This window comes from Lithobates pipiens, unplaced genomic scaffold, assembly GCF_037356315.1.
Source record: "Lithobates pipiens isolate NorthernLeopardFrog02 unplaced genomic scaffold, aLitPip1_a1.2 Scaffold_28, whole genome shotgun sequence".
Lineage (NCBI taxonomy): Eukaryota > Metazoa > Chordata > Amphibia > Anura > Ranidae > Lithobates > Lithobates pipiens.
This window is the reverse complement of record NW_027507789.1, coordinates 132,322,025-132,344,574: the sequence shown is the minus strand read 5'-3', so window position 1 is coordinate 132,344,574 and position 22,550 is coordinate 132,322,025. Positions and strand designations below refer to the sequence as shown.

At 44.8% G+C, this 22,550-nt stretch overlaps 1 long non-coding RNA gene across 1 annotated transcript in view; it reads right to left on the bottom strand.

Annotated features, from left to right (window-relative positions):
• LOC143934900 (uncharacterized) overlaps positions 1 to 22,348 on the bottom strand; it is a 181,340-nt gene extending 158,992 nt beyond the window's left edge. Inside the window, exon 1 of the long non-coding RNA XR_013263424.1 lies at positions 22,222 to 22,348. This is a non-coding gene — a long non-coding RNA (uncharacterized LOC143934900). The remainder of the gene's footprint in view (positions 1 to 22,221) is intronic.
• Positions 22,349 to 22,550: the final 202 nt, after the last annotated feature.

Below are 22,550 nucleotides of genomic sequence, written 5' to 3'. Positions count from 1 at the left end.
GTATAAATCCAAGGGTGATCGGAGATTCGCTGTCCAAGGGCCTCGGCTATGGAATGCTCTACCAATCAACATCCGCCTGGAAGAATATCACCTGGCTTTTAGGAAAAAACTCAAGACCTTCCTCTTTTAGCAGATGATCAAAGCTCGCCACAGCGCCTAGAGGCGATTCAGTTCGCATTGTGCGCTATACAAGTATTTCATTCATTCATTCAACTTACCACAACACCATTATTATCCTTTTAGTATTTTGTTTTTCTTTTTTAATCTACAGGAGTTTGTTTGGTGTTGGTGCCCCTTGTTATTCATTTCACTTTGTATTTTTGAAATATACCTGCCTGCTCACAAATAAACTGTTCTTTTTGAAGTAAAACACATAAGCAAGTATTTCTTCAAACAAAAAAAAACCTTTAGTTAGGTGTCAGTAACAAATAAAGAGGGAGGCAGCGCTGAAGAAACTGGGGAGATTAGCGAAGCCTTTGGCCCCCAGGGCAAACGTCAACTATTTAAATGCAAAAATTGGTGGCCTGAGGAGTACATGTCTGAGGGAGAGAAGTCTGGTCCTGAAGTCCAAGAAACCCGGAACAGCAGCAGATGACATCTATGTTCCCAGGCGGTGGTACTACAAGAGGCTGCATCTTCTGTCAGACCAGACTGAACCCAGGTCATCACACTCTGGTCTTCCTACCACGCTTCCTTCCAGGCTGTGCCTGTGGTGCTGGAGGTGTGGCAGAAGGAGGAGGAGGAGGAGGAGGGGCATGGGCCAAATCACACAAGTGTGTTACTTGTGTGATTTGGCTTAACAGACCCTTGTTGAGGGTGAGGAGAATAAGCTCCTCGCACAAGATCTTTTGCCCCTCCTCCATTTGCTGGAGTTTACATGCAGCCAAGGCAGCAAAGGCCTCTTGATAGGTGGGGGTGGCTTGGAGGGCTGCTGAAGCCTCCCCTTTGAGCCTCAGAGCCGACTCCTCCACATTCCCCTCCTTTCTCTGGTGTTTTTTGTGCTTTTTTTTTTATTTTTTTATTTTTTATTTATTTTTTTAGGTGATGTGGAAGAAGAATCACATTTTACCAGTAAAAGTGCCCAGATCCTGATTGGGGAGATAATGGGGTGCAATCGCAATTTAGAAAATATACAGAAAACCATCAATGATGTTCAAAATAAAATGAAGAACATCGTGATGTTTTGGGGAAGAGTCTGAAACAGCACAAACTAGCTAGGGTTTTAGTTTTGTGTTTTTACTAAACAACTTTTGTATTTTTCAAAAAGCCAAAATTGGAAGATGCACACAGTGTGTCAACATGCCCATATCCCATCATGGGGGATCAATGTACGTGTTTTGAGGAAAGTGGCAGAGATGAAGGGGTTGCACCCCCAAAACATGTACCTTGATCCCCCATGATGGGAGATAGCACATGTTGACACACTGTGTGCATCTTCTAATTTTGGCTTTTTTAGGGGTGACACCCCATGTGATGAAGGCAATATCAGCCCAGTTTGTACATACTCATGTCTGATATTGTCTTCACTTTTCAAAGTTGAACTTTGTAAGTTCCTGTGTTCTGTATGTTACGCTTTGATACATGCCTGTTGATACAAAAACGCCAAGTTACAATAAAGTTACCTAAAAGAATGTTTTTGATACACCCAATATGTTGGTTTGTTGTAAAAAACCTTTTCTAAATGCACATGTGAATGTGCTTTGATTAACCACTTGACCACTGGGCACCCTTAATAACCAGACCAATTTTCAGCTTTTGGTGCTCTCACATTTTGAATGACAATTACTCAGTCATGCAACACTGTACCCATATGAAATTTTTGTCCTTTTTTTCACACAAATAGAGCTTTCTTTTGGTGGTATTTAATCACCTCTCAGTTTTTATTTTTTGTGCTATAAAAGAAAAAAGACCGAAAATTCTGTAAAAAAATGAATTTTTCTTAGTTTCTGTTATAAAATTTAGCAGATTAGTAGTTTTTTCTTCATAAATTTTGGCCAAAATTTATACTACTACATAAAAATAATTACAAATTGGTGGATATTATTTGGTCTTTGTGAAAGTTATAGAGTCCACAAGCAATATCTGAAAATTGATCACACCTGAAGGACTGACGGCCTATTTCAATTCTTGAGACCCTAACATGCCAGAAAAGTACAAATACCCCCCAAATGACCCCTTTTTGGAAAGAAGACATTCCAATGTATTTAGTAAGAGGCATGAGGAGTTTTTTGAAGTTGTCATTTATTCCCACAATTCTTTGCAAAATCAAGATTTTTTTTCCTTTTTTTTCCACAAAATTGTCATATTATCAGGTTATTTCTCACACACAGCATATGCATACCACAAATTACACCCCAAAACACATTCTGCTATTACTCCCGAGTACGGCGATACCACATGTGTGAGACCTTTACACAGTGTGGCCACATACAGAGGCCCAACATGCAGGGAGCGCCATCAGGCGTTCTGGAGCACCCAGGACAATTCTGCCATTTCTCTCCTACATGTAAAAATCATCATTTATTTGCTAGAAAATTACAGAGAACCCCAAAACATTATATATTTTTTTTTAGCAAAGACCCTGGAGAATACAATGGTGGTCGTTGCAAATTTTTATTTCACACAGTATTTGCGCAGCAATTTTTCTAACGCGTTTTTTTTGGGGAAAAAACAGTTTTGTGCTTAAAAAAAAAAAAAAAAAAAAAAAAAAAAAAAAACAGTAAAGTTAGCCCAATTTTTGCATAAAGTGAAAGATGAAGTTATGCTGTGTAAATAGATATCGAACATGTCACTCTTCAAAATTGCACATGCCCGTGGAATGGCGCCAAACGTTGCTACTTAAAAATCCCCATAGGCAACGCTTTAAATTTTTTTACTGGTTACATGTTTTGAGTTGCAGAGGAGGTCTGGAGCTAGAATTATTGCTCTCGCTCTAACGTTTCCGGCGATACCTCACATGTGTGGTTTGAACACCGGTTTCATATGTGGGCGGGGCTTACGTATGCGTTCGCTTCTGCATGCGAGCACATGGGGACAGGGGCGCTTTAAATTTATTAATTTTTTTATTTTTCATTTTACTTTATTTAATTTTAGTTTGAAATTTTTTTTCCCAAAAAATAAATTAATAAATAAACATCCCTTGTAATAGGAATATGGGATGACAGGTCCTCTTTACAGTGAAATCTGGGGGTCAATATGACCCCACATCTCACCTCTAGGCTGGGAAGCCTGAAATAAAAAAATAAAAAAGATTCTGGCTTTGATCGTATTGGCGAGTTGGTAGAAGCACCGGAGGGCGGTGAGGGGTGGGGGGGCGTCTATGGCTGGGTATTGCAGGGTATCACCGAGTATGGCTGGGTATCTCCGAGTATGGCTGGGTATGGCAATTTATGGCAGTGTATTGCAGAGTATTGGCGGGGTATTGGCATGTATTGGCGGGTATTGCAGATTATTGGCCGGTATTGCAGAGTATTGGGGGGTATTGCAGAGTATTGGGGGGCATTGCAGAGTAATGGCAGGGTACTGCAGAGTAATGGCAGGGTACTGCAGAGTATTGCAGAGTATTGGCAGGGAATTGAGGGGTTAAATTCGGTGAGCAGCGATGTGGGCACTGCAGATGCAGCCCACAGCGCTACTAACACCGATTTCTTTCCCCTCCGCTGTACCGATCTGTACAGAGAGGGGGAGGGAGGATAATCCATATGACGCCGGTTTGTTTACAAGTGATCACTCCGTCATGTGTCGGAGCGATCACGTGGTAAACGGCCGCAACTCCACTTTGCACTCCAAGTGCAGTTTCAGGTGCACTTTTGCAGCGCATTTGTAGTGCACAGTGGATGTGCCTTTAGTAAATAACACCCACAGTGATTTGTACATTTTTCCAATCATGCCATTTTCATGACCCCACATATTTCTGCCATGGTGGGGAAAATGAGTAAGATTTTTGTCAGTAATGCACTACATACATTAGCAACAAAAACAAGGAGTGTGTGTGTGTGTGTGTGTGTGTGTGTGTGTGTGTGTGTGTGTGTGTAGCAGACCCACAACATAAGAAAATTATCTGAAGAAGAGACTGTCACCTCATCTCGCTCAGAACTTGGGTTTGCACTGTTGTAGAAAAAGGCCCCACAGAAAAAAATATATCTATGAGACACATAAAACAAAGCCAAGCAGTGAATGAAAACAAAGATTATTGTAGTTTCAAAGAAAAATGTATTACAAAAATGCCTTTCAGACATTGTCTGGCATATCAATGGCCCCCCTACCCACAAAGTACTCCATGTATTTAGTTCGGACCTTGCGGGCGCTTTGGGGGGGCAAGCCAGGACAAGCAGCTTCAAGGGCCGTGAGATTCTCATTTTCTGGCAAGTCTGCATCTGGACCAACTGAGACCACATAGTTAGCTAAATGTCTTTTCAAGAAATTGTGCAGAACACAGCAGACAAGCACTATGTGATTGAGTTTATATTCCACCATGTGGATTGGCGTTAAAAAAAAGAAATAAAAAAAAAAAAAAAAAAAAAGACGGAACTGGCTGGCCAGTATTCCATAAGTGTTCTCCACGACTCTTCTGGCTCTGGCCAGCCGGAAATTAAAGATTCTCTGATCCGAGGTGAGGGTCCTCATCGGCAAAGGCTGCATCAGATGGTTTGTCAGGGCAAGCGCCTCATCTGCGACGAATACAAACGGGAGTCCTTCCTGATTCTCCTCTGGGGGTGGCAAGCCCAGACTGCCACTCTGGAGATGCCAGTACATTTCCCTCCGTGAGAACACTCCACCATCCGGCATCCGGACATTTTGCCCCACGTCCACATAAAGGAAGTCATAGGTCGCTGACACCACCGCCAACATCACAATACTATTAAACCCCTTGTAATTATAATAGTACAACCCTGAGTTGGGGGGGGGGGTGGGATGATGCGGAGGTGTTTCCCATCAATTGCACCTCCACAATTGGGAAAGTCCCACTGGCTGGCAAAGTGGGAGGCCACAGTCTGCCATTCCTGTGGCGTTGAAGGAAACTGTGGAGTGAAACAAGACATAAAATTTGTAATTTTGCACATCAACATTGCAAGCAGAGTAGACATCCAACATTTTTGGCCAAGATCAGTATAACATTTTGGGAAATTAGTATTTAAAGCCTAAAGTATAAGGTCCCTTATCAGAGTCATTAGGGAATGAGGAGAGAAATCCAAGACATTAGCAATCATTAAATACATAGAATGTGATGTTAAAGGATCAAACTTACCTTCATATAGTCCTTCTGCAGGACCTGAATGATGGCAGAACAGGTCTCTGGAATAATAACCCCCAGAGCCTGGGGGGAGATGCCGGTGTAGAACTTGAGGTCCTGAAGGCTTCTTCCTGTTGCCAAGTAGCGCAACGTGGCGATGAGCCTCTGCTCCGGAGTGATGGCTTGCCGCATGCAGGTATCCTACCTGGTGATATAAGAGGATAGCAAAGCCAGCAGAAGGTGAAAAACGGGGTCCGTCATCCTGGGATAATTCCTGAAATCATCAGGATTATTCCCTCGGATCTCACGGAAACAAAGGCATGTGCGAGAACTGGTCACGCTGGCGCAACCAATTCTTGGTCCACAAACGCCTCATCTCCCTATTCATGGACCGGGCTTGTGTGAAAGCCCAACTAATCCGACGGATTTGGTTGCCGGAATGTCCGACTGTGTACGGCGGCTAAGAGGTGTCAGGCATGTGGAGCCACCCCTATGGCAGATAAGCTGATCTGCAAAGACTGTCTGTCTGTTTTCTGGGTTATGCTGAACAAGGAAAAGCTGAAGTTCAGCAGGTGATGGATTTGATTTAAAAAAAAAAGTCGTCAAGGACTTGCTAGCAGAGTTAATAGACTAATTTCCTTCTCAACAGGTCGTGGCTAGTGGGCAGGATCAAGCTTCAGATTCAGCCCTTCCAGGCTCGACCATCATGGGTCCTGCAGTGGACAGATCGGGGCCTTTTCTTCCAACCACAGGAGATAAGGATGAGTCAGATGTGTCTAAGGATGAATCTGAGCCCTCAGGGTTCCGTTTTAGTCCAACCATTTGTTTCAGCGGTTAACAAGCAAAATCGGCTGGGAGGAGACTGAGGAGCCACCTAAGAAATCCAAATCTTTTTTTCCCCCATTCCTGAATAAAAAAAAAAAAAAAAAAAAAAACACAAACTTTCCTTTTTGCCCTTTATGAAGGAGTTAAAGGATCTTATAGAGGGAGAATGGAGGAAAAGGGAAAAACGTTTTTCCTTAAACCAACTTCAAAACCTGTATCCTTTAGCAGAGTCTGACTCTGCTCTCTTGTACACTCCTCCAGTTGTCAATGCTGCAGTGGTTTGCCACTAAAAAAAATATCATCCTGCCAATGGAAGAGTCAGCCTCCTTTAACCTCCCTGGCTGTATGATTAGTTCTGGTTTTAGGTGCTGAAAGCGGTACAATTATTTTGCATGGAAATTTGGCGTTTTATATTGTAGTCCTGTAATTCTTTGGAATAACTCTCTTAAATCTGTTCAAACCAGAGTCTAGCAGACATCCCGGGTATGATAAAGTTTATAATATAATAAAGAATAATAAAAAATTATTCAATAATGTAATCAAATCCTAAAACACTGAAAAAGGGACACTTTCTGGTTGCTATGGGCAATCTACAAATTTCAGGCAGAAAAAAAACAGTATTTAAAATATAAAAGTGCATGCAGGGCACTGCACAGACCACTAGGGACAAAGGGGGTGTGTAATGATTTTATACAGTACTGTAATGTGTAAGATTACAGTACTGTGTGCGTTTTGTGTCTTTTTACTTTTTTGAATTTGGCGCCGATCTCCGCTCCCGTGCGCCGTAACGTCGCAGGGTACGGAGCTCGGCGGCATTCGGGCACTGTGAATCGAGCAGAGGACAGCTTGATCACACAGCGCAGAGGACATCGCTGGATCCAGGGGACAAGGTAAGTAACTCTCCCTGTGTCCTCCCTGTATCCAGCATTGCGATCCCGAGTCTGGCTCGGGGTTACCGCTCGTGGAACTAAAATCCCAACCCGAGCCAGACTCGGGATCACCGCTAGGGAGGTTAAGGATCCTTTGGATATATGCATTGACTTGGACCTTAAGAAAGCCTACCAATTGGCAGGAGGCGCCTGCAGGCCAGCGGTAGCATTGGCATCAGTCTCTAATGCCATCAGGGTCTGGACTGAGAATATTGAGGTAGCCATTCGGCAAGCTGTACCTAAAGATGATATCAAAAAGGCGCTGGAAGAGCTCAAGATATCTGCAGACTTTGTGGTGGAAGCAGCAATTAATTTGGTTAGGTATTCAGCTAGAGCAATGTTGCATACAATTATGGCCAAACAGGCTCTGTGGCTGAAGCCATGGGCTCACGATGCAGCCTCTAGGCAAAATTGGTGCACGATCCCCTTTGATGGAAAGAGAAGGGGAAGCAATCTGTCGAGTGACTGGTGGGAAGAAAAAAATAAATAAAATATTCGGGATTACTTCCCCAGGACAGGAGGGTTAGGCGCTCTCAAGTTTATTCCAGTAACATTTCAATCCACCAGGAACAGTAACTTCTCACAGTTCTGTCAAAACAGAGACCCCAAGAAGAATTGGAGAAGTACTCAAGCTACTTTCTTAAAGTCAAACAAGCAGAGGAGTCTGGCCAACCCCCAAGAGGGGGCAAAATCTTTTTGACATGAGGCCACTCCAAGCTCCTCCAGTCGGGGCCAGGTTGAAGAGGTTTACAGAGGTCTAGTCCAGCCAGTGCAAGGATCCCTGGGTGGAATTCATCAGTTTTGTGCATTTCTTGACGTTCTTAGATCATCCCCCGCAAGACTCATTTATTCTAACAAAACTGCCAGTATCTCCTCAGAAGGCGGAGGCCCTACAGAAATTTCTTCACCTGCTGCAGGTTCAACAAGCAGTAATCCCTGTTCCTCCTTCCGAGAGAGTCACAGGATTATATTCTTCTCTTTTTCTTATCCCCAAAAAGAATGGAGACCAGTGGTGGATTTTAAGTGATTACTTCGTTTTATTAAATTAAACTCCTTCAAAATGGAGTCATTACAAACTATCATCCAGATGGTCCAACTGGGGGACTGGATGATCTCGGTGGACCTTCAAGACGCCCATTTCCATGTACCCATTCTTCCTGCCTTCCAGAAATTTCTAAGCCTGGCGGTTGGCCACACGCACCTCCAGTTCCAGTGCCTTCATTCCGGCCTGTACAAATACCCAAGGAGATTTTCAAAGGTACTGATCGCAGTCCTGGCGCCCCTCAGGGAGAGAGGTCTGCGAGTTTTCCACTTTTTGGACAACATCCTTTTGCTAGCCCCCAACCCAGCTCAGCTTCTGGATCACAGAGAGGTCCTCCTGTCCACCCTGAAGGATTTTGGATGGCTGGTGGATGGGGAAAAAAGTCTCCTAACCCAACCCAGTCAATGGTCAGTGTGTACTCCCCCCAGATGGTAGCGGCTATTTTCCAATAGATGTGTCACATCAGGTCACTCTCTCACCTTTCAGCAACAAACTGTCTGAGTCTAATTGGGGCTATGTCATGCTGTATCCCGATGCTACCCTTGTCCCCTCACCCCTTGGTATTCAACTGGATCATGAATCTCCAGATTCCTCCAGAAATTGACCTTTTTGCCTCACCTGTAAATGCCAAACTACCAAGATTCCTCTTCCGCCTGCGTCACCCTCGGGCGGAAGTGGTAGATGTCCTTTCAAGCCCGTGGCAATGCAAAACAGCCTATGCATTCCCCCCAAACCCCTAATCTCAAAGTTTCTGCTTAGGTTGATGAAGGATCCAGTCAGAGTGGTGGCAATTCTACCATACTGGCCGAGGAGGCCTTGGTTCCCCTGGGCAATGTGCCTCAGTACTTGTCTCCCTCACAAAATTCCGGTGCTACCTCAACTTCTCTCTCTAGGGAGAGTTGTGCATCCAGCTCCTTACAAATTGAACCTGCATGTTTGGATGTTGAAAGGAAGAAATTCCAATCCTTAGGTTGCTCTTCAAATTTTATTTCATCTCTTTTGAAAGCCAGAAAACCCTCCACGAATTATGTGTACTCAAAAGTTTGGAAAAAGTTCAAACTGTTTCGGCTGACAAGTGCTCGGATCCCACAATTCCTTCCACTGCACTCCTCTTGGATTTTCTGGCCTGGACCTTGGTCTCGGTCTAGGATCACTGAAGGTTCAGGTAGCTGCTATTTTGGCAGCTACCAAAAAAAAAAAAATAAAAAAAAAAAAAGATGGGCAGATGACTTGCTCGTCATTCAATTCTTCAGGGCAGTCAAAAAGATCCGTCCACCGGTAAAGCATTCTTTTCCTGCTTGGGATCTCCCCTTTGTCCTGGACTGTCTGATTTCTCAGCCTTTTGCCCCAATAGAATCCTCTTCCCCATGGAACCTGACGCTCAAGACTGCCTTTTTAATTGCAGTGACTTCAGGGAAGGGGGCCTCGGAATTGCAAACTTTGGAGGCAGAAGATGGTGGAGGGTGGCGGGTGACAGTACAGGGTTTTGTCCCTAAAGTTTCTTGTCGATCCACTCTCTGAGGCCTGGGCACTAGCTACCTTTACGGATCTGCTCTTAGGTTCACTGCAAAAATGTGGACATTTCCAGAGTTCTAAGATGCTACCTACAGGCTACTCCAAAAAGTGTATAGGGCTAGAGGGATGGATCCTCCGACGGTGAAAGCTCACTCAACGAGGGCAGTCTCTTCATCTTGGGCGGCAACAGCTCATGCCTCTCTAGAGACTATTTGCAAAACAGAATTGATCCAGAATTGATCCAGGGGCACTCACTTCCACTTCAGTGGAGTTTGGAAGAAGGGCAATGGAGTAAGCTCTCTCATTTCCTTAATACATTTTTCTTTATGAGCATTACCCACCCAGTTGTTAGCTATTTATTTTATCACAGGTATGCTACCATGGAGGCACCAGGAAAATGGAAAATTGTATCATACTTACCATCATTTTCCTTTCCTGGTGCCTATCCATGGCAGCATACATGCCCTCACTTGGTATTCAATATAATTGGAGAACGCTATAGGAGGAGTATGGTTGTCACTTTTATAAATTTATTCACTATCCTGAGGGGAGGCGCATATATATTTTTTTTTTTAACAGTGACCCTAAAGCAGGGGCAGCAATCTATAGCCTGCACTTGACCCGCCGCTGCTCACTGTCCGGCCCATCAATGCATGTGATGAATTCGCATGCACCCGGCCCATGGACATTTTAACCATTTCAGCCCCGGAAGGATTTACCCCCTTAATTACCAGGCCAGTTTTTGCGATACAGCATTGCGTTATTTTAACTGACAATTGTGCGGGCGTGCAACGCTGTACTCAAATAAAATTGATGTCCCCCCCCACAAATAGATCTTTTTTTTTGGTGGTATTTGATCACCTCTGCATTTTAAATTTTTTGCTATAAACAAGAAAATACTGACAATTTTGAATTTTTTTATATATATATATATATATATATATATATATATATATATATATATATATATATATATATATATATATATATATATATATATATATATATATATATATATATATATATATATATATATATATATACATATACATATACATATACATACATATATACACACACACACTTTTTTTTTACTTTCTGCTATAAATACATATCCAAAATAAAATATATGTTAAAAAAAAATTTGTGGCCAATATGTATTCTTCTACATATTTTTGATAAAAAAAATCCCAATAAGCGTATATTGATTGGTTTGCGCAAAAGTTAAAGCAATTTTTTTTTCTTATTGTTTTTACTGGTAATGTAGGCGATCAGCCAGTGGCATAACTAGAACCCTCAGGGCCTTCCCCCCCCCCCCAACCTCCGAGCCCGATGGCGGAACACCAGGGCCCGGTCACAAGTGGGTGGCTGCATATAAAGGAACTGATTTCTCCATTTTCCCCCTGCTTCTCCTCCTCTCCCACCCACAGGCATTCAGCGTCTGCAGGAGGAAAATGGAGAGACCAGTTCCTCTATGTCGGTGTTTCACAATCTTTTTCCAGTCAGGGAACCCTTGAAGTATACCCCTAGGTGAATGGGGCTGCACCATGCTTCTCCTGAGTACGGGGATACCACGTGTGGGACTTTTTGGGAGCCTAGCCGCGTACGGGGCCCCGAAAACCAAGCACCGCCTTCAGGCTTTCTAAGGGCGTAAATTTTTGATTTCACTCCTCACCACCTATTACAGTTTTGAAGGCCATAAAATGCCAAGATGGCACAAAACCCCCACAAATGACCCCATTTTAGAAAGTAGACACCCCAAGCTATTTGCTGAGAGGCATGTTGAGTCCATGGAATATTTTATATTTTGCCACAAGTTTCGGGGAAAATTACAAACTTTTATTTATTTATTTTTTTTCACAAAGTTGTCACTAAATTATATATTGCTCACACATGCCATGGGCATATGTGAAATGACACCCCAAAATAAATTTTGCTGCTTCTCCTGAGTACGGGGATACTACATGTGTGGGACTTTTTGGGAGCCTAGTTGCGTACGGGGCCCCGAAAACCAAGCACCGCCTTCAGGATTTCTAAGGGTGTAAACTTTTGATTTCACTCCTCACTACCTATCGCAGTTTTGAAGGCCATAAAATGCCAAGATGGCACAAAACCCCCACAAATGACCCCATTTTGGAAAGTAGACACCCCAAGCTATTTGCCTAGAGGCATGGTGAGTATTTTGCAGCTCTCATTTGTTTTTGAAAATGAAGAAAAAAAAATAATGTATATTTTTTTTTCTTTTTTTCAATTTTCAAAACTTTGTGACAAAAATGAAGGTCAGCAAAATACTCACCATACCTCTCGGCAAATAGCTTGGGATGTCTCCTTTCCAAAATGGGGTCACTTGGGGGGATTTTGTGCTATCTGGGCATTCCATGGCCTCCGAAACTGTGATAGGCAGTGAGGAATGAAATCAAAAATTTACACCCTTAGAAAGCCTGAAGGTGGTGCTTGGATTTTGGGGTACCGTACGCGGTTAGGCTCCCAAAAGGTCTCACACTTGTGGTATCCCCGTACTCAGGAGAAGCAACAGAATGTATTTTGGGGTGTAATTTCACATATAACCATGGCATGTTTGAGCAATATATCATTAAATGACAACTTTGTGCAAAAAAAAAAAAAAAATAATAATAATGTCTTTTTTCCGCAACTTTTGTCAAAATATAAAATATTCCATGGACTCGACATGCCTCTCAGCAAATAGCTTGGGGTGTCTACTTTCTAAAATGGGGTCATTTGGGGAGGTTTTGAACTGTCCTGGCATTTTATGCACAACATTTAGAAGCTTATGTCACACATCACCCACTCTTCTAACCACTTGAAGAAAAAGCCCTTTCTGACACTTTTTGTTTACATGAAAAAATATTTTTTTTTTGCAAGAAATTTACTTTGAACCCCCAAACATGAAGCGTTTTTTTTAAAGCAAAAGCGCTACAGATTAAAATGGTGAGTGTTTCATTTTTTTTTTTCACACGGTATTTGCGCAGCGATTTTTCAAACGCATTTTTGGGGGAAAAAAAAACACACTTTTTTTTAATTTTAATGCACTAAAAATCACTATATTGCCCAAATGTTTGATGAAATAAAAAATATGATCTTAGGCCGAGTACATGGATACCACACACGACATGCTTTAAAATTGCGCAGAAACGTGCAGCGGCGACAAACTACATACATTTTTAATAGCCTTTAAATGCCTTTACAGGTGACCACTTTAGATTTACGGAGGAGATCTACAGCTAAAATTAGTACCCTGAATCTGGTACTCTTTTTTTGAAAAAATTAGGCACTCAAAGTCCAGCAACATACCAGTATGTTGCTGGAACTGGTTGGGCATATATTGTAATTTTTTTTTTCATGCAGCCTGTGGGCTGAATGAAAAAAAAAATATTGATCGGTGGGTATGCCCACCATTAGAATACCTCCCTTCATCCACCCACTTCTAATGGTGGGCATACATGCACAAACGCTGTTGCTGTCAAGATAAATAAATCCACGCTACAGCTGAATGGCATACCTGAAAACACTTTTTTATGTAACTTTAACACTTCTATTGTAACGTTTCCAGTGGTTTGGGTCTCTCAAAATGCGATGGCATCTTGGGAGACCCTGTGAACGTGTGCCTAGCCTGTGCAATGCTGTACCCTACTCTAAAACTCAACTAGTTCATGGTAGCGTTCAAAACATTCACCAATGCAAAGACCAGGATTGTCAGGACAGCGGGGACAATAATGATGGGTGTCACGCCTATATCCGCGCTTTCTGCAGACACGACATTTTCTTTGGGGGTACTCGGAAGTACATAAGAATAATGCCTCTCATGCAGCCGGCTTACTGCATCTGGTTGGGGAAGGTGAGGTTGAGCACCGCCTGGATACAGAAGGGCTCTGACGATATCCTCCTGGAATTTAAGGAAGGATCCAGTCCGTCCTGAAGCTTTGTGTAGCACATAAGCATTCAGCATAGCCAATTGGAATAAATAAACAGACACTTTTTTGTACCAGCGTCTGGCCTTACGGGCAACTAGATACGGCGCCAACAACTGGTCATTGAGGTCCACCCCTCCCATATTTTGGTTATATTTGTGGGCACAGAGGGGTTTCTCCACAATACCAGTCGCCGTAGGAATTTGGACCGTCGTGTCTGCATGAAGGGAGGTAAGAACGAAAACATTCTTATTATCCCTCCACTTCATAGCGAGCAAATTATTACTGTGCAAGCAGGCTCTCTCCCCCAGCCTAAGACGGGACTCAACAAGCCGCTGGGGAAAGCCCTGGCGATTAGGTCGCACGGTGCCACATGCTCCAATCTGCTGATCAAACAAGTGACTAAATAGCGGCACGCTTGTGTAATAATTGTCCACGTACAAGTGGTACCCCTTTCCGAATAAGGGTGACACCATGTCCCACACCATCTTGCCAGCGCTTCCTATGTAGTCAGGGCAGTTCTCTGGCTCTACGTGACTATCTTTACCCTCATAAACCATAAAACTACGTGTATAGCCTGTGGCCCTGTCACAGAGCTTATACATCTTGACCCCGTATCTGGAATGCTTGTTGGGAACGTATTGTTTGAATGACAAGCGACCAGAAAACTTAATCAGGGACTCATCAACGCAGACAACTTGATGGGGAGTAAACAAGTCTGCAAAACGTTGGTTGAAGTGGTTTATGAGGGGCCGAATTTTGTAGAGCCGATCGTATGCAGGGTCTCCACGAGGACGACAGAGTTCATTGTCGCTGAAGTGCATGAACCGCAAAATCTGCTCGTATCGTGCCCTGGACATGGAAGCAGAGAACACGCGCATATGGTGAATTGGGTCAGTGGACCAATATGACCGCAACTCACTCTTTTTGGTTATGCCCATGTTGAGGGAGAGGCCCAGAAAGATCTTAAATTCGGAAACCGTAATTGGTTTCCATTGTCTGGCAAGGGCGGACTGGGGAACAGTGGCGATGTGTTGACCAGCGTACAAATTGGTTTGGTCCACAATAGATCTATAGAGATCTTCGTTGAAAAACAGTGAGTAAAAATCAAGTGTCGTAAAATCAACTGTTTCCACGTTAATGCCAGTTTGGCCAGTGAATGGGGGAAGTACGGGTTCTGCAGAAGTGGTGGGCACCCAATCAGGATTGGCGAATTCTGCAGGAAGGGCACTATGGGTACGACGGGCCTGTCTTTGTCTTCGTCTTGGTGGCAGCGGGACACTACTTGTGCTTGCCACCTCGCCAGCTTGAACTGCACTTATGGGACTCGCCACGTCACCACGTGCTACTGCAGTGCTGGATGTATGTCCAGGGTGTACTAGGCCGCTGGTGCTTGCCAGTTCACCAGAAGGATGAGCGGCTCTAGTACGTCTCTGCTCCATACGAGGGACCTGCGGTTCCTCCACCTGAACAACAGAAAACATTCGGGATCGGGTACACCTGCCCTTAACAGGGACCTCATCTCAGTCGCCAGAGCTATCTGTCATGGAGCCGCTGTCCTCTACAGGATCGTATTCTGAGCCTGAATCTGACAGATGAGTGACGTCCTCTTCACTATCTGTCATGCTCAGAAACGTGTAGGCCTCTTCACTAGTGTACCTTCGCTTTGCCATTTTGGGCTCTAAATTTAGGGGTACACTAGTGAGACTCACAGGTAAAAAAGCACCTAGGCTGTCAGCGACTGTATCAAAACGCTACAAAAAAAAACTGTTAGCGATCGCAGGGATCAAGCCTGACTCTGCGAACGCTGCAGTTATGTGTGTTGTGTTTTGTAAGTGACAGTGATCGATCGATACTGCACTTGGGTGGGCTGGGCTGGGCTTGGCGGAGGGGCTAAACGCAGGTGCTAGCAGGTATCTGGGCTGATCCCGCTAACAATGTGTTTTGGGAAACCTAAAATGCTGGCAACGCTAATATAGATCTGATCAGATACTATATCACTAAGGGAGGTGTATGCTTTGCGCGTGGGTGTTAGCGGTACTGGCACTAACCTGACCCTGCCTGGGACGACTCAGACCTTATCTGACCTTCAAACTTATATCACCCGCCGGGTGATCAGGGGGTTAAACCTTTATTAGGTAATAAATGGCGGGTGCCCTGAAACTATAAAAAATAACTAACCAACCAGCGTCACCTGTAACAGTTATATGGTGATCACTGGTGAAAGGGTTAACTAGGGGGCAATCAGGGGGCTTTATGCGGTAGTATATGGGGGTCCCTGACACTATAAAAAGCTGCGGCGAACCTAAATACTTACCTGCCTAACTAGTGTCACCTGTGACACTAATACAGCGATCAGAAAAACGATCGCTTATTAGTGACACTGGCGACGGGGGGTGATCACGGGGGTTAAACCTTTATTGGGGGGGTTAGGGGGGTATCCTAGAGCTAAAGGGGGCTAACCCTAACTGCCCTAACAGTTATTACAGTCCCAAATGACACCAATGCAATAATAAAAAAAAAATGCAATTGGTGTCACTGTGACTGGGGGTGCAGGGGTGATTGGGGGGGTGATCAGGGGGTGAAGGGGGGGTGAAAGTGTGCCTGGCGTGTTCTACTGTAAGTGTAGTGTGTTGGTGCAACTCACAGATCCTCTCTCCTTGGTGCCGGAACGAAAAAGACCGACACGAGGAGAGATTACATCACTTCCTCTGCCTGTGTTTACATTACAGGAGAGGAAGTGATGTAATGCTGCAATTTCATTCGTCAGGAGCGATCGCGAGGGGGTGGCCATGAATGAATGGCCGCCCCCTCATCCCGGATCGCTCCTGCACGGATTTCGACCGCCGCTGACACCGGTCGGGCCCCCCACCCGTGGAAAGGCAGGGACGTACAGGTACGCCCATATGCCTGCCCGTGCCATTCTGTCGACGTACATCGTCGTGCGGCGGTCGGCAAGTGGTTAAGCACTTAAGCCCCGGAGGATTTGGCTGGCCAAAGACCAGAGCGCTGCGTTGATTTAACTGACTATTGCGCCGTCGTGCGACATGGCTCCCAAACAAAATTGATATCCTTTTTTTCCCCCGACAAATAGAGCTTTCTTTTGGTGGTATTTGTTCACTTCTGCGTTTTTTATTTTTTGCGCTATAAACAAAAGAGTGACAGTTTTGAAAAAGAAAGCAATATTTTTTACTTTTGCTATAATAAAATATCCCCAAAAATATATAAAAACATTTTTTTTCCCTCAGTTTAGGCCGATACGTATGCTTCTTCATATTTTTGGCAAAAAAGATCGCAATAAACATTGGTTTGCATAAAAGTTATAGTGTTTACAAAATAGGGGATAGTTTTATGGCATTTTTATTAAGAATTTTCTTTTTTTACTAGTAATGGCGGCGATCAACGACTTTTTTGGGACCATTGGCATTAATACAACGATCAATGCTATAAAATTGCATTGATTATTGTAAAAATGTGACTGGCAGTGAAGGGGTTAACCAGGAGGGGCGTTGCAGAGGTTAAGTGTGTCCTAGAGAGTGGTTCTAACTGTAGGGGGGTGGCCTAGCTGTGACACAACACTGATCACCGCTCCCGATAACAGGGAGAGCTGATCAGTGACACTGTCACTAGGCACAACGGGGAGATGCTTGTTTACATTAGAATTTCCCCCGTTCTTCCTCTCCGTGAGACATTGAGTATGCGGGACCCACGGTTGGACTCACGGATCTCGCGGCGGGCACGCAGTGCAAGCCTCGCGAGATCACATAATAAAACGTGATTTTGCACAGCAGAGCCAACCTGGCGCAGTAAAACTGCAGCGGCTGGTCCGCAAGCATTTAAAATGTACTTTTTTTTTTTCCCCTGACACTTCCCTCTTAAAGTGAAGGTGCGTGTTTTACGCCGATAAATACAGTATATTCACAAAAACACGCCCAAGCTCATCCTTAGACTCTTCACCACACACACACACACACACGCACACACACACACACGCACACACACGCACGCACACGCAAGCCACAAAGGCAAGAGAATTCTTGTTGGGTAGTGTATTAGTTAATTTGGATTTAATTTTAATGGTTCAAAGAATGTCAGGCAAAATGGTCGGCCCTCACATATGTTCACTTCATCAAATCTGGCCCTCTTTGAAAAAAGTTTGGACACCCCTGATGTAAGGTATCACATTTCTTAAAGATACGTAGGGGTTTCAATATGAGAATATAAATTCTTTATACTGTAATATTACTTGATTAGCATATTATATAAGAGAAGGGCTTTTCATCGATTATAACAACATATAGATATTGAATTATTTAACACTATTTGATTTAGATGAAAAATAGTTAGAATTGATCTGGTGTGGATTTAGGCGTTTAGTTGAAAAGTATTCCTCAGGACAGAATTTCGGGAGCTAGCGTTCTGCTCAACCCCCACTATTACAGGAAAGGAGGAGGAGGTCGAATTGAAGTTTGTTCAATACTTTTGTGGAGACTGTGGGACTAGAAGACAAACAAGAACTTTAAACCAGCCCTTTTTTGAAGAAGATTGGGTCAGAATTTAGGACTAGAAGGAAATGAACAAAGGTTTGCAGTGCAGACTGCGAGACACACAACACACATCTGATTATTTACATAAGAACTGGAAAGAACTTTCTTGGAACTAGAATGTGGAGAGAATATTCATATATTCTACACCCTGCAATCCCAATGTTCTTATCTCTCACCAACCTCGACTATGCCAGCTTAGAAACGGAGCACATTTCTTCACGCTTTTTAAAAATACTTTGGAAGCCCTGACTTCCTGGGACATCCAGAAACTTCATTTCCCATCATGCCATGCTTTAACGCAGCATATTATAGGGTGTGCCTGACCTCTCTGGATCATACCTCCCTCATTAATATACACCCAGTTTTATTGTGATAAAGCTCAGGGAGAGTCTTGTCCATTACGTGACCACGGGCACCCCCCCCCTATCCATGTGTCCAGACCATATGCAGGACGCCAGATGTTTTTTGAAGAACCTAATTAGAGCCAGAGGCTCTAATAGGCTTCAAAATAGGGTGGGCTGGGATGCGAACTGAGCCCACCCAGGTGTGTTACAATAGCGAATGAATTCGCTATTTTCAACACTGTACCTCCTCCTGGCCAATCAGGAAATGGCTCTTGTGACCAGTCACCCAATTGGCTGAAAGGACAGGCGATCCAATATGTTGAGTGTTATAGTCAGTTGAACTATGTTAGTTCAGAGATATTGGCCTTGCATGGCTGTCTTTAGATGGTGTTGGGCCAAACCGCCTAAGAAGCTGTATTGTTTGTTGCTGCGCATACACATACATACATACATACATACATACATATACATATACATATACATATACACACACAATCCAATTGGATGCCGGGGAGGAGATGCACAGTGGAAGCCACCATGACAGCAAAGAGGATACAGGAGCCGCTGCCAGCTGCCCACCAGCTAGACGAGATAAGTGCCAAACTGACCAGCAGACAGTGAGCAGAGGAGTGGAGGGGTGGTTTGCTGCCCCCACCCCCACAAAAAAAAAAAAAACCCACACACAACCCCACACACCAGCCGCCACTGCTACACACGCTGACATAACTTTTACTGCAAAATCATCCAACTCAGAAAAAGAGCAGCAAACTTGTTTCTGTACATTTATTCAGTAAGATGAGACAATGATATTTGAAGGAAATGATATATAATTATATATATAACATACACACACACACACACACACACACACACACACACACCTTAGGCAGGGATCCCATACAACCACCCCCTTCTCCCCCCATGTGGAAGTGTCCTCTTTGCATGTGGTTCAGCACACTAGTGCGGGGATCACTCTTCAGAAAGCAACACTAGTGTAAAATAGGCCTTAGGGCTCGCTCAGACTAGCAATGCTCCCCGAAGGGCAATCTCTTCATAGAGCATTATAAAGGCTGTAAGGAGGCATTGTATTGCCTAAAATGCTCTATGAAGAGTGATCTGAACATGGATTGCTCTAATGTTTTTTGAAGAGAAATCCACAATCTGGATTGCTCTTTAGAGACCATTTGACAGACAACACCTTTTCACCACCTGCTTTAACCCCTTAAGCTACGCAGCAGCACATGCAATGCACACACTCAATTGCATGAGTGGGTCAGTGGTCAGCATTGTTTGCTGAACAAATCAGCCATACAGCATACATCTACACCTAAACACTGTGATCATCATGATAATGAAGACAAGCAACATAAGCATCTGACTTTTCTTGGTGATCACAGTAAAAGTGTTTAGGTGTAGCTGTATGGCTGTGAATACCAAGGTCTGACTGTACCTGCACCCTTTCCAGAAGTGTTGAGCCTGAACACCCTCCAGCAGGGGCGTACCTAAAGGCATTCGGCAACCGGAGCGACTCGTATATCTGGCACCCCCCCACCCACTTTAAAATGTAAAAACATCGCACTGTGTCCCCTGCATTCCTCTACATCCCCCAATATCTCTTTGTCACTACTTTGTACCCCCTCTCCACAACTGGACTCCTTTACATTGCACAGCCCCCCGCAGCTCTGGATCCCTTTACATTACAAAACCGGTGAACCTCTGGACCTCTTTACATTACACAACCCCCTGCACCTTTGGACCCCTTTACATTACACAACCGCCTGAACCTCAGGGCCCCTTTACATTACACAGCACCCTGCACCTCTAGACCCCTTTACCTTACACAGCACCCTTCACCCCAGGACACCTTTACCTTACACAGCACCCTTCACCTCCTGGACCCCTTTACCTTACACAGCACCCTTCACCTCCTGGACCCCTTTACCTTACACAGCACCCTGCACCTCTAGACCCCTTTACCTTACACAGCTCCCTGCACCTCTAGACCCCTTTACCTTACACAGCTCCCTTCACCTCCTGGACCCCTTTACCTTACACAGCTCCCTTCACCTCCTGGACCCCTTTACCTTACACAGCTCCCTTCACCTCCTGGACCCCTTTACCTTACACAGCTCCCTTCACCTCCTGGACCCCTTTACCTTACACAGCTCCCTTCACCTCCTGGACCCCTTTACCTTACACAGCTCCCTTCACCTCCTGGACCCCTTTACCTTACACAGCTCCCTTTACCTCCTGGACCCCTTTACCTTACACAGCACCCTTCACCTCCTGGACCCCTTTACCTTACACAGCACCCTGCACCTCTAGACCCCTTTACCTTACACAGCTCCCTGCACCTCTAGACCCCTTTACCTTACACAGCTCCCTTCACCTCTAGACCCCTTTACCTTACACAGCACCCTGCACCTCAGGACCCCTTTACCTTACACAGCACCCTTCACCTCCTGGACCCCTTTACCTTACACAGCACCCTTCACCTCCTGGACCCCTTTACCTTACACAGCACCCTGCACCTCAGGACTCCTTTACATTACACAGCACCCTGCACCTCAGGACCCCTTTACATTACACAGCACCCTGTACCTCAGGACCCCTTTACATTACACAGCACCCTGTACCTCAGGACCCCTTTACATTACACAGCACCCTGCACCTCAGGACCCCTTTACATTACACAGCACCCTACACCTCAGGACCCCTTTACATTACACAGCACCCTGCACCTCAGGACCCCTTTACATTACACAGCACCCTGCACTTCAGGACCCCTTTACATTACACAGCACCCTGAAGCCTTTGGGTTCACACTGGTGTCCTGGAGTTTGTCGCAGTGCTGGGGTATATGCAGTTTTTCTGCATATAATCCTCATTTTTAGCTGCAGTCCCACAGACGTCTATTAGCTTGGGTAATTTTACTGTGTTTTCTGAAATATTCAGTATAGAGGACATGCGGTGCGCTTAAGGCTCGGTTCACACAGGGGCGACTTGTCCAGGCGACTTCGCCGCCTGACAAGTTGCGCTCCGTTCTGTACTATGGAACCGTTCTAATAGGAGCGACTCAAGTCGCTCAGACTTAGAAAAAAGGTTCCTGTACTACTTTGGGGTGACTTGCATTGACTTCTATACAGAAGTCGTTTTGCAAGTCGCCGCTGATCGTGTGCAGGTCGCAGCGCTGCAGGTCGCGCCGCCCCTGTGTGAACCGAGCCTTAGAGGAAAATGGTGCAAAAATGTGTAACCTAATAGAAGTCTGTGGGACTGCAGTGAAAATTGAGGCAACTGAACCACAGCGCATCCATGTGAACCCACTTGAGTCCTGGTTCACATATATATATATATGATGCCGGAATCGGCGAGATTCCAGTGCAGATTCCTGCATTGCGTGTTGCTTGTTCACGCTGCCCTTTGCAAGCTGCTACGGGTGTCAATGTAAAATTAATGACATCCCCAGGTTGGTGTGCAAATCGCAGTGAGAACTGTGAAATGGTGCAAGAATCAGAGTGCATAGGTGTAAACACCCATCCAATCCAATTCCATTCCATTGCAGACCAAAAAAAAAGGTCCCTCGCCATTTTGGTGCAAATGCGATTTCAGCCATACAGTTTGTGTGGCTGAATTTGCATCGCACAGACATTGCATGTGATTTGCACAGCAATTTGGTGCGAATCACATGCAATGTCTAGGAACACACTAGTGTAAACCCTGGTAAAGGAACATGGTGGGGAGCATGATGCAAACATGATGGAAAGACTCTGGAGGACAACAGAGGAAAGAGGGGGAGTGAATGAGATTTGGGAGAGAGAGGGCAGAGTCTGGACACAGGGACAGTGCTGATAACTTACTTGGATGTTCCCAGGTGGCTCACACTGTTTAAATGTCCTTTCAGACGCAGCACAGCTCAGCACACAGGCTGCACGGAGCATGGATGGGACACGCAGGGGAGAGAGGGGGCAGGGCTAATGCAGACTCTTCCATCTCTGTGGAGGGGGGAGTTGTACTCACTTACTGGGCTGTTATAGTGAGAGCATTGTGACAATGGGTCAGTCAGTCTCAGGCACTCCCTGCTCAACATGTCACATCGGCTGCACTACCAAGCCTGTCCCACTCTCACTGTTTCATACAGGGGAGCCGCCTGACACCCCCCTAATGTGTGGCACCTGGGGCGGACCGC